This window comes from Salvelinus sp. IW2-2015, linkage group LG25 (assembly GCF_002910315.2).
Source record: "Salvelinus sp. IW2-2015 linkage group LG25, ASM291031v2, whole genome shotgun sequence".
Taxonomy (NCBI): Eukaryota; Metazoa; Chordata; class Actinopteri; order Salmoniformes; family Salmonidae; genus Salvelinus; species Salvelinus sp. IW2-2015.
The window spans coordinates 1,710,251-1,722,768 of NC_036865.1; the positions used below are offsets into that span (position 1 = coordinate 1,710,251).

A 12,518-nucleotide genomic window follows, 5' to 3' on the forward strand; every position below is an offset into this window, starting at 1 on the left:
AACACCACCAGAACCAACCCATTGAAAAMCCCCCACCCCATGGCCCAACTAGCAAATCATAGTCTGATGTGGTCCTGATAGCGCCAGGAGAAAGGAGCAGGGCCCGTGGGCAGGACATTTGAAATATGTCTGAATAAGAGCTTTGATAGGCATGCAAATTCAAGCCTGATGCTACCTGAGCGAGATGAGCCCTAGCCCAAAATATCCCAAATGATTGTGCCATCATCTAATAGGATACATATAACAGCTATACCGCACAACAGAAAAACATAAAAGCAGATAGATGTAGCCTATGCTCTCTTCGGGAAAAATAAARTAAACAAGCTTCAGTAATCTTRTTGAGTGTGGACTATTACTGTAGGCCTACTGTATTSTATTATACTGTATTATATGGACTGGAATAACCATGTTGTGCGTATTACCTACTCTTCCATCTTCTATTGTTCCTTTATTCCTTCTTCGCTCTCAACCGTTAAATGAAATATGTTTCCTTGTCCTTATCTTCATTGTAATTACATGCTTGAATAATATAGGACTAGAAAAAGATGCAGATGGCTTTGGCTTCTCTTCACGAGGATTGAATGTTCATGGGTCTGAATAAATAGCTTACTTGCTTTAGCCTATCGCCATCGCACGTTCTCTCTCTTTGTAAACTAAAGGTGTGTTTAGAATTATTTTTGTTGTATTAATGCTATTTAATCTCTCCTCAGACTAATATTATTCTGTTTGTCCTATGGGTACCTTTGCCACTGTTCCACACCTTGTGTATTGCGCTGTCATGGTGTATTTGTTATACCACTCTTTTGGCTGCTTCATTTAACGTTCAACAAACAAGAGCAAACTTGAATTCCTCGAATAGTCTATTAGTATAACAAATGCTCAAATTTCCAACAAGCTATTCTAGCCTAGCAGGAGCTAAGGAGGAGAGGGGCAGCGCAGAGCAGGTGCATAAATGAGCAAGAAAACAGTGAACTGTCCAACAATCTTGAACAGGATTATCTAAACTGAACAAASATATATAAACGCAACATGTAAAGTGTTGGTCCCATGTTTGAGCTGAAATAAAAGAACCCAGAAATTGTCCATATGCATAAAAAGCTTATTTCAGGTGTTCCTTGTGATGGGGACAATGAAAGGCCACTCTAAAGTGTGCCATTTTGTCACACACCACAATGCCAAAGATGTCTGAAGTTGTGAGGGAGCGTGCAATTGGCATGCTGACTGCAAGAATGTCCACCAGAGCTGTTGCCAGATAACTGGATGTTAACTTCTCTTCAAAAAACCGCCTCCAACATAATTTAAAAGAATCTGGCAGTACGTTCAACGAGCAACACAACCTCAGACCACGTGCAACCACGCCAGCCCAGGACCGCCACATGCGGATTCTTCACCTGCGGGACTGTCTGAGACCAGCCACCCAGACAGCTGATGAAACTGTGGGTTTTCACAATCAAAGACTTTCTGCACAAACTGTCAGAAACCGTCTCAGGGAAGTTCATCTGCATGATCTTTGTCCTCACCAGGGTCTTGATCTGACTTTAGTTCGGCATCGTAACCCAATGTTCACCTTCGATGACCACTGGCACGCTGGAGAACCGTGCTCTTCGCGGATTAATCCCAGTTTCAACTGTGCCAGGCAGATGGCAGACAACGTGTATGGCGTTGTGTGGGCCAGCGGTTGGCTGATGCCAATGGTGCGAACAGATTGCCCCATGGTGGCGGTGGGGTTATGGTATGGGCAGGAATAAGCTACGGCCAACGAACACATCTATTTTATCGATGGCAATTTGAATGCAGAGATACCGTGACAAGATACTGAGGACCATTGTCGTGCCATTCATCTACCGCCACTACCCCATGTTTCAGCATGATAATGCTCGACCCCATGTCACAAAGATCTGTACATAATTCCTGGAAGCTGAAAATGTCCCAGTTCTTCCATGGCCTGCATACTCACCAGACATGTCACAAATTGAGCATGTTTGGGATGCTCTGGATTGATGTGTGCGACAGTTTGTTCTAGTTCGAGCCATTAAAGAGGAGTGGGACAACATTCCACAGGCCACAATCAACAGCCTGATCAACTCCATGTGAAAACCCTCCCTAACCCGGACGACGCTGAGCCAATTGTGTGTCGCCCCATGAGCCTCCCGGTCGCGGCCGGCTGCGGCAGAGCTCCAGTACGCCACTGCCAGTGTCCTCACTCACTGAGAACACATCACCTCCACTCTGCACCACCTTCACTGGCTCCCAGTCAAATTCCACGTCACCTATAAGATCCTACTCCTCACCCTCCATGGCCTTACCCCCTCATACCACTCAGACATCCTCCACATACACGCACACACCCTCCCGCTGTCTCTACTCCGACTCTGAATTACTAACCATCCCAAAAACAAGACTCTGCATTTAGCACCCCTGCCCCCAAACTCTTGAACTCTCTCCCCCCAGTCACCCACAACTCTTGACTCTATAGCTACTTTCAAAAACAGACTCAAATACCACTGGTACCGTCTGGCTTTCCCCTCAGCTTAGCCTTACTCAGCTCTAGTTATTTAAAAAGAAATAAAAGCTAATTAGCTTAACTACAGTGCATTTGGGAAGTATTCAGAAACCCTTACCTTTTCCATATTTTGTGATGTTACAGCCTTATTCAAAACCAGGTTAAGTAAAAAAAAAAACAGGTTAAGTAAAAAAAAAAATCCTCAATCTACACAAATACCTTATTTACAAAAGTATTCAGACCCTTTGCTATGAGACTCGAATTTGAGCTCAGGTGCATCCTGTTTCCATTGACCATCCTGGAGATGTTTCTACAACTTGATTGGAGTCCACCTGTGGTAAATTCAATTGATTGGACGTGATTTGGAAAGGCACATCTGTCTATATGAAGTCCCACAGTGCATGTCAGAGCAAAAACCAAGCCATGAGGTTGAAGGAATTGTCCGTAGAGCTACGAGACAGGATTGTGTCGAGGCACAGATCTGTGGAAGGGTACCAAACAATTTCTGCAGCATTGAAGGTCCCCAAGAACACACTGGCCATCATTCTTAAATGGAAGAAGTTTGGAACCACCAATACTCATCCGAGAATTGGCTGCCCAGAGAAGAGCCTTGGTCAGGGAGGTGACAAAGAACCCGATGGTCACTCTGACAGTGCTCTAGAGTTCCTCTGTGGAGAAGGGAGAACCTTCAAGAAGGACAACCATCTATGTAGTACTACACCAATCAGGCCTTTAGAGTGGCCAGATGGAAGCCAATCCTCAGTAAAAAGGCACATGCAGCCCGCTTCCAGTTTGTCAAAATGCACCTAAAAACTCAGACCATGATAAAAAACATGATCTGGTCTGATGTAACCAATACTGAACTCTTTGGCCTGAATGCCAAGCGTCACGTCTGGAGGAAACCTGGCACCATCCCTACAGTGAAGCATGGCGGTGGCAGCATCATGCTGTGGGGATGGTTTTCAGCGGCAGGGACTGGGAGACTAGTCAGGATTGAGGCAAAGATGAACAGAGCAAAGTACAGAGAGATCCTTGATAAAAACCTGCTCCAGAGTGCTCAGGACCTCAGACTGGGGCGAAGATTCACCTTCCACAACAGGACAACAACCCTAAGCACACAGCCAAGAAAATGCAGTAGTGGCTTCGGGACAAGTCTCTGAATGACCTTGAGTGTCTCAGCCAGAYCCCGAACATCATTGGAGAGACCTGAAAATAGATTTGCAGCAACGCTCCTCATCCAACCTGACAGAGCTTGAGAGGATCTGCAGAGAAGAAATTGGAGAAACTCCCCAAATACAGGTGTGCCAAGCGTGTAGCTTCATACCAAAAAAGACTTGAGGCTGTAATCACTGCCAAACATGCTTCAACAAACCTGRTTATGCTTTGTCATTATGGAGTAGTGTGTGTAGATTGATTAGGGGAAAAAAACATTTAATACATTTTAGAATAAGGCTGTAACGTAATAAAATGTGGATTTTTTGTTATTCTTGTTTTTTTACTCTTGCTGTACAGTGTTTTTAAAAAATACCATGTATTATCATCATCATCTCCCCAGCCCCAATTCCCCTAACCTAGGGCAATTGAGGTGTGTTGGTCTGACTTTGGGTTGTTTACAAGGCCTCACTCCTGGCCCAGCTTGCGAAACTAGTTGCTCAGTCATAAAAGCTGACAGTGAGTTCCCGAAGAGCACTGAAGAAAGCACAAAAAATGGTCCTCGCCGATTTGGGTGGAAAAAAGGGTGAAGAGGTAGGTAACCCCTGGTCCACACACCTCGAGGCACAATCCATTCTCCAGTGGTGAAGAGCCGTGCCAGCTAGCACACAATAGTGCCAACAGTCAGAGAGGCGGCACAGGGCATTGGGGAATATCATGTCACCTGGGTTTACCTTTCTACATACACATTAAGGGCCATACTCTGACTTAAAAACCCAACTTGTTTTTACACCTGTGCATGTCTCCCTTTGACATCAATGAACGTGAAAGTCRGAATTGTGCACGCTTACTGTATTTCTACTAGGAATCAGTTCAATACAGTACAACCCGTACACTTTGAGGGCCCACATCTGTCTATCAATCAGTAGAACACCAATGGCCGTTTCCCTATCAGGATGTGAAGTAGACTGACCGTCCAACCACGCACTGTAGGGTCAGCCAGGAGGGAGAAAATAAACATGGTGATTCCACACAGGCAGTGCAGCCACGTGGCGACAAACGAGTGAAACAGAAGGAGAGTTATGATTGTTATTAATAGACAAAAAAGGCTCCCGCCCACTCTTCATTACTTTACTCTCCAAACTAGAGCTAGGCACATGTGGTACCCAGCTGAGGGTGGTGTATGGACTGTGTGTTTTCTCTTATTGCTCCAATTTTAAATGAATTCATAAAAATAGTCACCCAACTAAGGCCGTCTCTGCTCTCCAGCTGAAGAGTTACGAGACGAGATGAGACAGAGGGCGAGAGACAACCAGACGGACAATACTACTATTATATAGTGTTGACATGACCATGCATCGTGGCACTTCTGCCTCTCGACTTTTACTTTCTACATTCTGTTGCTCTGTTCCACGACGACGACTGGAGATAAACTGCCCACTTCACTAGTAGGGCATTAGTGTACCAACGTGATCCAGACACAGAGAATCCTAACAATGCTTCAGATCCATTCAAACTCCATGATGAAAATTATAAAGAAGCGGAGCTAAGGAGGACGAGGAGAAGGATATAATAWGTCAACCAATATGATATAGTTAATGCTTCAAATCCAGTCTTCGTGTTAATTATTAAAGGCGCAGAGAAGAGGAAGATGAGGAGTAGAGAGGGAACCGAATACAGTGTGGCCAATAATGACCCACTCTGGATGGTTTCTGACTTAAGTCAAGATTTGTTTCTTCCACAGCTCAGCACAACATGCTATTAAATAATATTTCCACGTGGGTTTAATGAGAAAAAGGGAGGAATTGGAAAATGCCCTTGGGCTCCCCAACTTCTCTCTTTCCCTCTCCCTCACTCTCTTCCTCTACTACAGGAGGAGGATCATGTTTTATTTYAACACTCAGTTGTTTTCATCGCTTCTAAAAATGCTGATTTGTGAAATCTATTACATATCAGCTTCATCTTTTGAAACGAAAAACTAATCAGCAATATCTCACAACTTGAATATTTACGCCTGTGGCTTCACAAGAGTAAACAAGTATTCATAACACTTGACTTCCATATGTTCTGTTACAGCCTGAATTCAAAATGTATTCAATAGATGTATTTTCTTCACCCATCTACACACAATTCCCCATAACGACAAAGTGAAAACATGTTTTTAGAAATACAGAAATATCTCACTTACATAAGTATTCACACCCCTGAGTCAATACATGATAGCATCACCTTGGCAGTGATTACTGGGTAAGTCTAAAAGCATTGCACACCTGGATTGTACAATATTTGCAAATGTTTCCTTTAAAAATTCTTCAAGCTCTGTCAAGTTGGTTATTGATCATTGCTACACAGCCATTTTCAAGTCTTGCCATAGATTTAAGCTGACATACAGTACCAGTCAAAAGTTTGGAGGGCTTTTCTTTATTTTTACTATTCTCTACATTGTAGAATAATAGTGAAGACATCAAAGCTATGAAATAACACATATGGAATCATGTAGTGACCAAAAAAAAGTGTTAAACAAATCAAAATATATTTCATATTTAGATACTTCAAAGGAGCCACCCATTGCCTTGAAGACAGCTTTGCACACACTTGGCATACAGCCACCACCATACATCAAAAATATGAAGACTGGTATTCAGTGATGCGTTGTGTTGGATTTGCCCCAAACATAACACTGTGTGTGTGTGTGTGGGGGGGGGGGGGTGATCCTAAATTAAAAAAAAATCCTTCAAACCCCCCCCCCCCCCTTAAAAGAGTTAGATGCACTATTGTAAAGTGGTTGTTCCACTGGATATCATAAGGTGAATGCACCAATTTGTAAGTCGCTCTGGATAAGAGCGTCTGCTAAATGACTTAAATGTAAAATGAGCACTCCTTTTTGGTCTTGAGGACAGGTTGGAGCTCTGTTAGCATCATGCTATCTGGCAGTGAAAAGCGGAATGGAGCTCTGTTAGCATCATGCTATCTGGCAGTGAAAAGCAGAATGGAGCTCTGTTAGCATCATGCTATCTGGCAGTGAAAAGCAGAATGGAGCTCTGTTAGCATCATGCTATCTGGCAGTGAAAAGCAGAATGGAGCTCTCTTAGCAAGGACACAGACATTCCTGAGCATGTCCATCACAGAGCTGACAGCAGAATGGAGCCTACAGGCTATTTCCCCCAGTGGAGAGCAAAAACGGGACTATTTGCATCCCAAATGGTACGCTATTCCCTATATAATGCACTGTAGGGAATATGGTGCCATTTGGGACGCATCCAGACAGTCAAACAGAGCTGGAGGACAGAGAGGCTGAGGCTTTTAGCTGCCCAATTAACCTTGCCAATAACACTGAGCAGAGCTGTCACAAGAGAGGAGACCAGGTCTCTCCTTCTCTCCCTTCCTCCGTCAGACAATCCAAACATCCGCTCCCCTTATAAACAAATCCTTCCCCCGTCCTCCTTCCCACGTTTGCTCACTCGTTCCCTACATACATCCCTCTCTCCTCCAGGGCTCCTGCCTCGTGAGTGGCTCCAGACCCCCACGGTCCGTCAGGACCACCGGACGTCCACCGACACGGGTCTGCGGAGAGGGCAAACTTCTTCCAGGTCAGAGGTCAGGGGTACATTGGGTAGTGTCTCTGGAGTGAGAGGGTCAGGACCGAGACGAGGGGCTCCGGGGCTTTGACAACCGTTTTTATTCACGTGTTCTTTATTTAACCAGGGAAGTCACATTGAGACTGACATCTCTTTCGAGTGAGCCCTGGCCGAGAAAGCGGCATACAGAATTGATTTGTGGATCCAGTGTGGTCTGTTTCATGTGGTTTCATCAACATTGATACAATACAACATGATGTATCTACAGGGATGTTAATAAGGCAGAGGTGCCACAGATTCAGACAAAAACCAAATGTCTCACTCATTAAAACAGCTCTAAGCCTAATTCACTAACTACTTCCATCTTTCCTCTCCATCCCTCTCATCTCAGCTCTAACAGGGGACTTGGAGAGAAGAGGAAAGAAGAGGTGGGGTGACCGCTCTCAGAACAGAAGGATTTAATGATCCACTCAGGATGAGAGCATTAGTGTTAGAGCCAGACCTAGTTAGTGGCACTTGTGATGAGCACAACTAAAGTACCTCGGACAACCAGTCAGAGATAGAGAGACTGATAAGAGGACGTGAGCCAGACACATAGCAAGTCAGACACATGGAGAGAGAGAGGAGGGGGATTATCATGTGTCTGTGTGTGTCTGTGTGTAAGAATATAATGGTATGTTCTCTATTAAATCAATCCACACGGTGAGTCAAGATAAAAATGTAGGATTGTTTGATTTAATTCCATCAATTCACATGAAGTGTACCAGTTTCTTGAATTATTATTTTCATAATTATAGAATGTTTCACATGAACAATATGCATCCACTAGGAGCAGTGGTATGGTTGAGTCTCGACAGTCAACACAGCAAAACAAAAAAGCAACAGCATGGTGTCTCAATAGTCAATCTATACAATCACTCACTGTGATATAGCTTCAGACTGATGAAAAGAATAAAGAGCAGTGGATTGGTTTCCCAAACAATCAGCATTATAACACTCAAATACAACAGTAGCCTTCTCAAAACCACATACAGTACTCAGCAAGGTGTAACAAAGTATTTCTCACACTGACCTTCAATAACTAAATACCAGAATAATTCAATACAAGTTGGTGAAATAATCAAATATTTAATTATATAATTATAAAATAATAATTAAAGAAACTGGTACACTTCATGTGAATTGATGGAATTAAATCAAACAATCCTAAATGTTTATCTGGACTCACCGTGTGGATTGACCTTGTGGATAATCAACCTTTGATTATCAGATAACCTGCAACTAGGTCACGAATGAAATTGTCAAAAGAAAAGTTGTGTTCAATTCAGTCGCGTTTAACTAAATAAACCAGCGACTCGAGCACTAAACTGTCTTCAATGACAATGTCTTTCCGCTCTCTTCATGGAACTCTTTTATCCCACGAGAGAGAGAATAACGTTCTTTCTTTTAGAGTCACCGAGAAACAATCACAAGTTCACTTCTCTCATATCCGTGATCTTAAGCTAGAATGAGTTCGTAATCTGCTTCTATAGTCAGAGCTAGCGATGTGCTCCAGCTCATGAATTTCCAGAATAGCGGTATTTGCGTAAACTATGCTGTCTGCTACGGTGGCTACTTGTTATTGCTGCATTTGAGCCATTTAGCAGACGTATCCAGAGGCATTTAGCCACTTATCCAGAGGCATTTAGCCACTTATCCAGAGGCATTTAGCCACTTATCCAGAGGCATTTAGCCACTTATCCAGAGCGACTTACAGTTAAGTGACTTCATCTTAAAATTGATAGCTAGGTGGTGCAACCACATATCACAGACATAGAAAGTAAACTGTTCCTCAATAATGTAGCTGTCAGTAGAGTCAGACCTAGAAGGGGGGTGGGGGGTCAAGTGCAAGTGCAGGTTGTGTTTATTTTATTTGTATTTTTGGGGCTGGGTCGAGGTGACGAGGAGGATTATTTAAGATATTGTTTGAAGAGGTAGGGCTTCAGATGTTTTTGGAAGACGGGCAGGGACTCTGCTGTCCTAGCTTCAGGGGGAAGATGGTTCCACAATTGGGGTGCCAGGACAGAGAACAGCTTGGACTTGGCTGAGTGGGAGCTGCCCTCCCTTAGGGGTGGGAGGGCCAAGAGGCCTGAGGTGGCAGATTGGAGTACTTGGATTGGGGTGTAGGGTTTGAGCATAGCTGAAGGTAGGGAGGGGCAGTCCCTCTTGCTGTTCCGTAGGTAAGCACCGTGGTCTTGTTGTGGATGCGGGCTTCAGCTAGTGGAGTGTGCGGAGGAGKGGGGTGACATGAGAGAACTTGGGAAAGTTGAAAACCAGGCATGCTGCTGCGTTCTGGACCCGACAGCGAGTTGCAGTAGGCCAGACTGGAGAGGACAAGTTCCTGGATTAGAACCTGGATTAGAACCTGTGGCACTTCCTGTGTGAGGTAGTGTCGTACTCTACAGATGTTGTAGAGCATGAACCTACAGGAGAGGGTCACTGCTTTAATGTCTGCAGAGAACGACACAGTGTTGTCCAGGGTCACGCKAAGGTTCTTTGAACTCTGGGAGGGTGACACTGGAGTTGTCAACCGTGATGGAGGTCTTTGAGCAGATAGGCCTTCCCCGAGAGGAAGAGCAATTCCATCTTGTCGAGGTTTAGCTTGAAGTGGTAGGCCGACATCCAAGTTGAGATATCTGCAGGTGCGGCCTGCCTGGTAGGATGCAATCCAAGAGTGTGCATAGCCTGAGACGCCCAGCCCTGAGAGGGTGGAGAGGAGGATCTGATGGTTCACGGTGTTAAAGGCAGCAGATAGATCTAGGAGGATGAGAACAGAGGAGAGAGAGTAAGCTTTGTCAGTGCGGAGAGCCTCCGTGACACAGAGAAGAGCAGTCTCGGTTGAGTGACCCGTCTTGACGCCTGACTGGTTAGGGTCAAGAAGATCGTTCTGAGAAAGATAACGAGAAAGTTGATCAGAGACGGCACGCTCAAGTGTTTTGGAAATAAAATAAATTAAAGTCAGAGGGGACGCAGCCAGTGGTCAGGGAGGAGTTGATGAGGGAAGTGAGGAATGGGAGAAGGTCTCCAGAGATAATCTGGAGAAGAGAGGAGGGGATGGGGTTGAGCGGGCAAGTTGTCGGGTGACCAGACCTCACTAGTCGCAGCATGTCATCTGGAGTGGGGAGAAAGAAGTCAAGGCGTAGGGTAGTTCTGTGTGAGTGAGACCAGTGGACTCAATAGGCTGAGTGAATGAGTAGCGGATGTCGTCAACATTTTTTCCAAAGTGGTTGACAAAGTCATCCGCAGAGAGGGAGGAGGGAAGGGGTGGATGATTAAGGAGGGAGGAGAAGGTGGAAAATCGTTTCCTAGGGTTAGGCAGAAGCTTGAAATTTAGTGTGGTAGAAAGTGGCTTTAGCAGCTGATAGAGGAAGAGAAGGCGGAGAGAAGGGAGTGAAAGGATGATAGGTCCTTTAAAAGTTTAGTTTTCCTCCATTTTCGCTCAGGTGCCCACAGCTCTGTTCTGTAGGCTCGCAATGAGTCACTCAGCCACGGAGCAGGAGTGGAAGGCCGATCTGGCCTGGAAGAAAGGAGACAGTGAGAGTCATAGGATGTGGAAAGGGAGGAGAGTAGGGTCAAAGAGGCAGAATCAGAAGACAGAAAGGAGAAGGATTTAGCAGAAGGGAGAGATTATAGGATAGAAGAGGAGAAGGGGCGAAGATTGTGACAGTGGGTGACCATCTGGATAGGGGCTGAGTGGTTAGGGTTGGGGGAAAGGGAGACCGAAAAGGAAACTATGTAGTGATCAGAGACCAGGAGGGGTGTTGCAGTGAGATTAGTAGGCGAGCAGCCTCTTGGTAAAGATGAGGTCAAGCGTATTGCCTGCCTTGTGAGTTGGAAGGGATTGGGAAAGGGTGAGGTCAAAAGCGGGAAGGAGGAGAAAGAGAATTGGAAAGAAATGAATCGAAGGCAGACGTCGGGAAGTTGAAGTCGCCAAGTACGAAGAGCGGTGAGCCATCATCAGGAAATGAGCTTATCAAGGTGTCAAGCTCATTGAGGAATTCTCCAGGGGTACCTGGTGGGCGATAGATGACAATGTTAAGCTTGAGTGGACAAGTGACAGTATGGAATTTAAATGAAAAAAATCTCCTGTGCCACCACCACGATGACCAGATGCTCTCAGACTATGAGAGAAAACATAGTCAGATGAAGAGCAGCTGGAGTAGCAGTGCTCGTCAGGGCCAAAAAGTCAAGGGACTGTAGGGTAGCATCGGCTGAAATGAACTCAGCGTTCTTGATCGCAGTTCCAAACGCTGCCAGAGACCTGGAATTCTACATGGGCTGTGCATGCAGGCTACACTAAATTAGAAGGGTTGCAGCCAAGGGTTGGGGAGCGTCTGTAAAGCCTACAGGGAGAGGTGCAAACAGGTAAAGAAAACACACACAGTTGACAAAGCAACAAAATAGCAAAATTAGTTCAACTGTAAATAACTAGGTAAGATACTCAAGTGAGAGAGTGGTGTGAAGCCCTCCTCTCTTTCCTTCCTCGAACAACTCGGCAGAACAGTCTTTGTTTCGGTGACAGTCTTAGTTTTGCGACAAACCGTCACTGACACGACCGCCGATAAACAGCTGCCGCTGAGAAACCAGGGGAGACTGAAGAGCTAACACTAATTGCCTAGCAGAGGTGGCGAGCACACCTTCCTGTACTAATTGCTCTATATTCAACAGGCAGTTTATTTCTGTCTTTTCTTCCGCATCGTGTAGAATGTGGTTGTTAGTCCTGCCTCTTCTGAATAACAAGGAGGTTAATTGAACCTTAGAACATCTTTGGTCTGTTTACTGATTGACTGGGTCAGCGGAGAGACAGTGATCTTGACCAATGTCATGACTTGCCCTCTTGGGTGAGGATCATAGGTGGCAGATCAGCCCCCCTTCTCTCTCTCTCGCGCACTAGAGTTTTATGACTTAACCGGGTCGTAAATACCTTGCAGGAACTCCTCTCCCACMCTTCAGAAATGGAAGTTAAAAATCCCTTTGTTACCACAGAGAGAGACTTTGCAGTACTGTAACATCAAAAGTTTGGACATTTCTAACATAAATAATATGGTAAATGGTTCGTGGGGCTCAAAACAATTATGTCAAATAAGTTACTAATTTGTAATGGAACTAAGGACGGAAGAACATCAACTGTATCTCTGAATGTGTATATTTCCCAGTTATCAGATCTAAATCTAAATGTTGTGGCTCTTATACGATTAAAAATGAAACGATTTGTGAGAAGATGAAATGTGATTTTTAGCCTTCTA

General features: G+C 44.8%; 1 protein-coding gene across 2 annotated transcripts in view; it reads right to left on the reverse strand.

Annotated features, from left to right (window-relative positions):
* The window catches only part of LOC111951822 (arginyl-tRNA--protein transferase 1), a 181,009-nt gene that overhangs the window by 5,801 nt on the left and 162,690 nt on the right, over window positions 1-12,518 (reverse strand). The gene's annotated exons all lie outside the window — the stretch shown is intronic.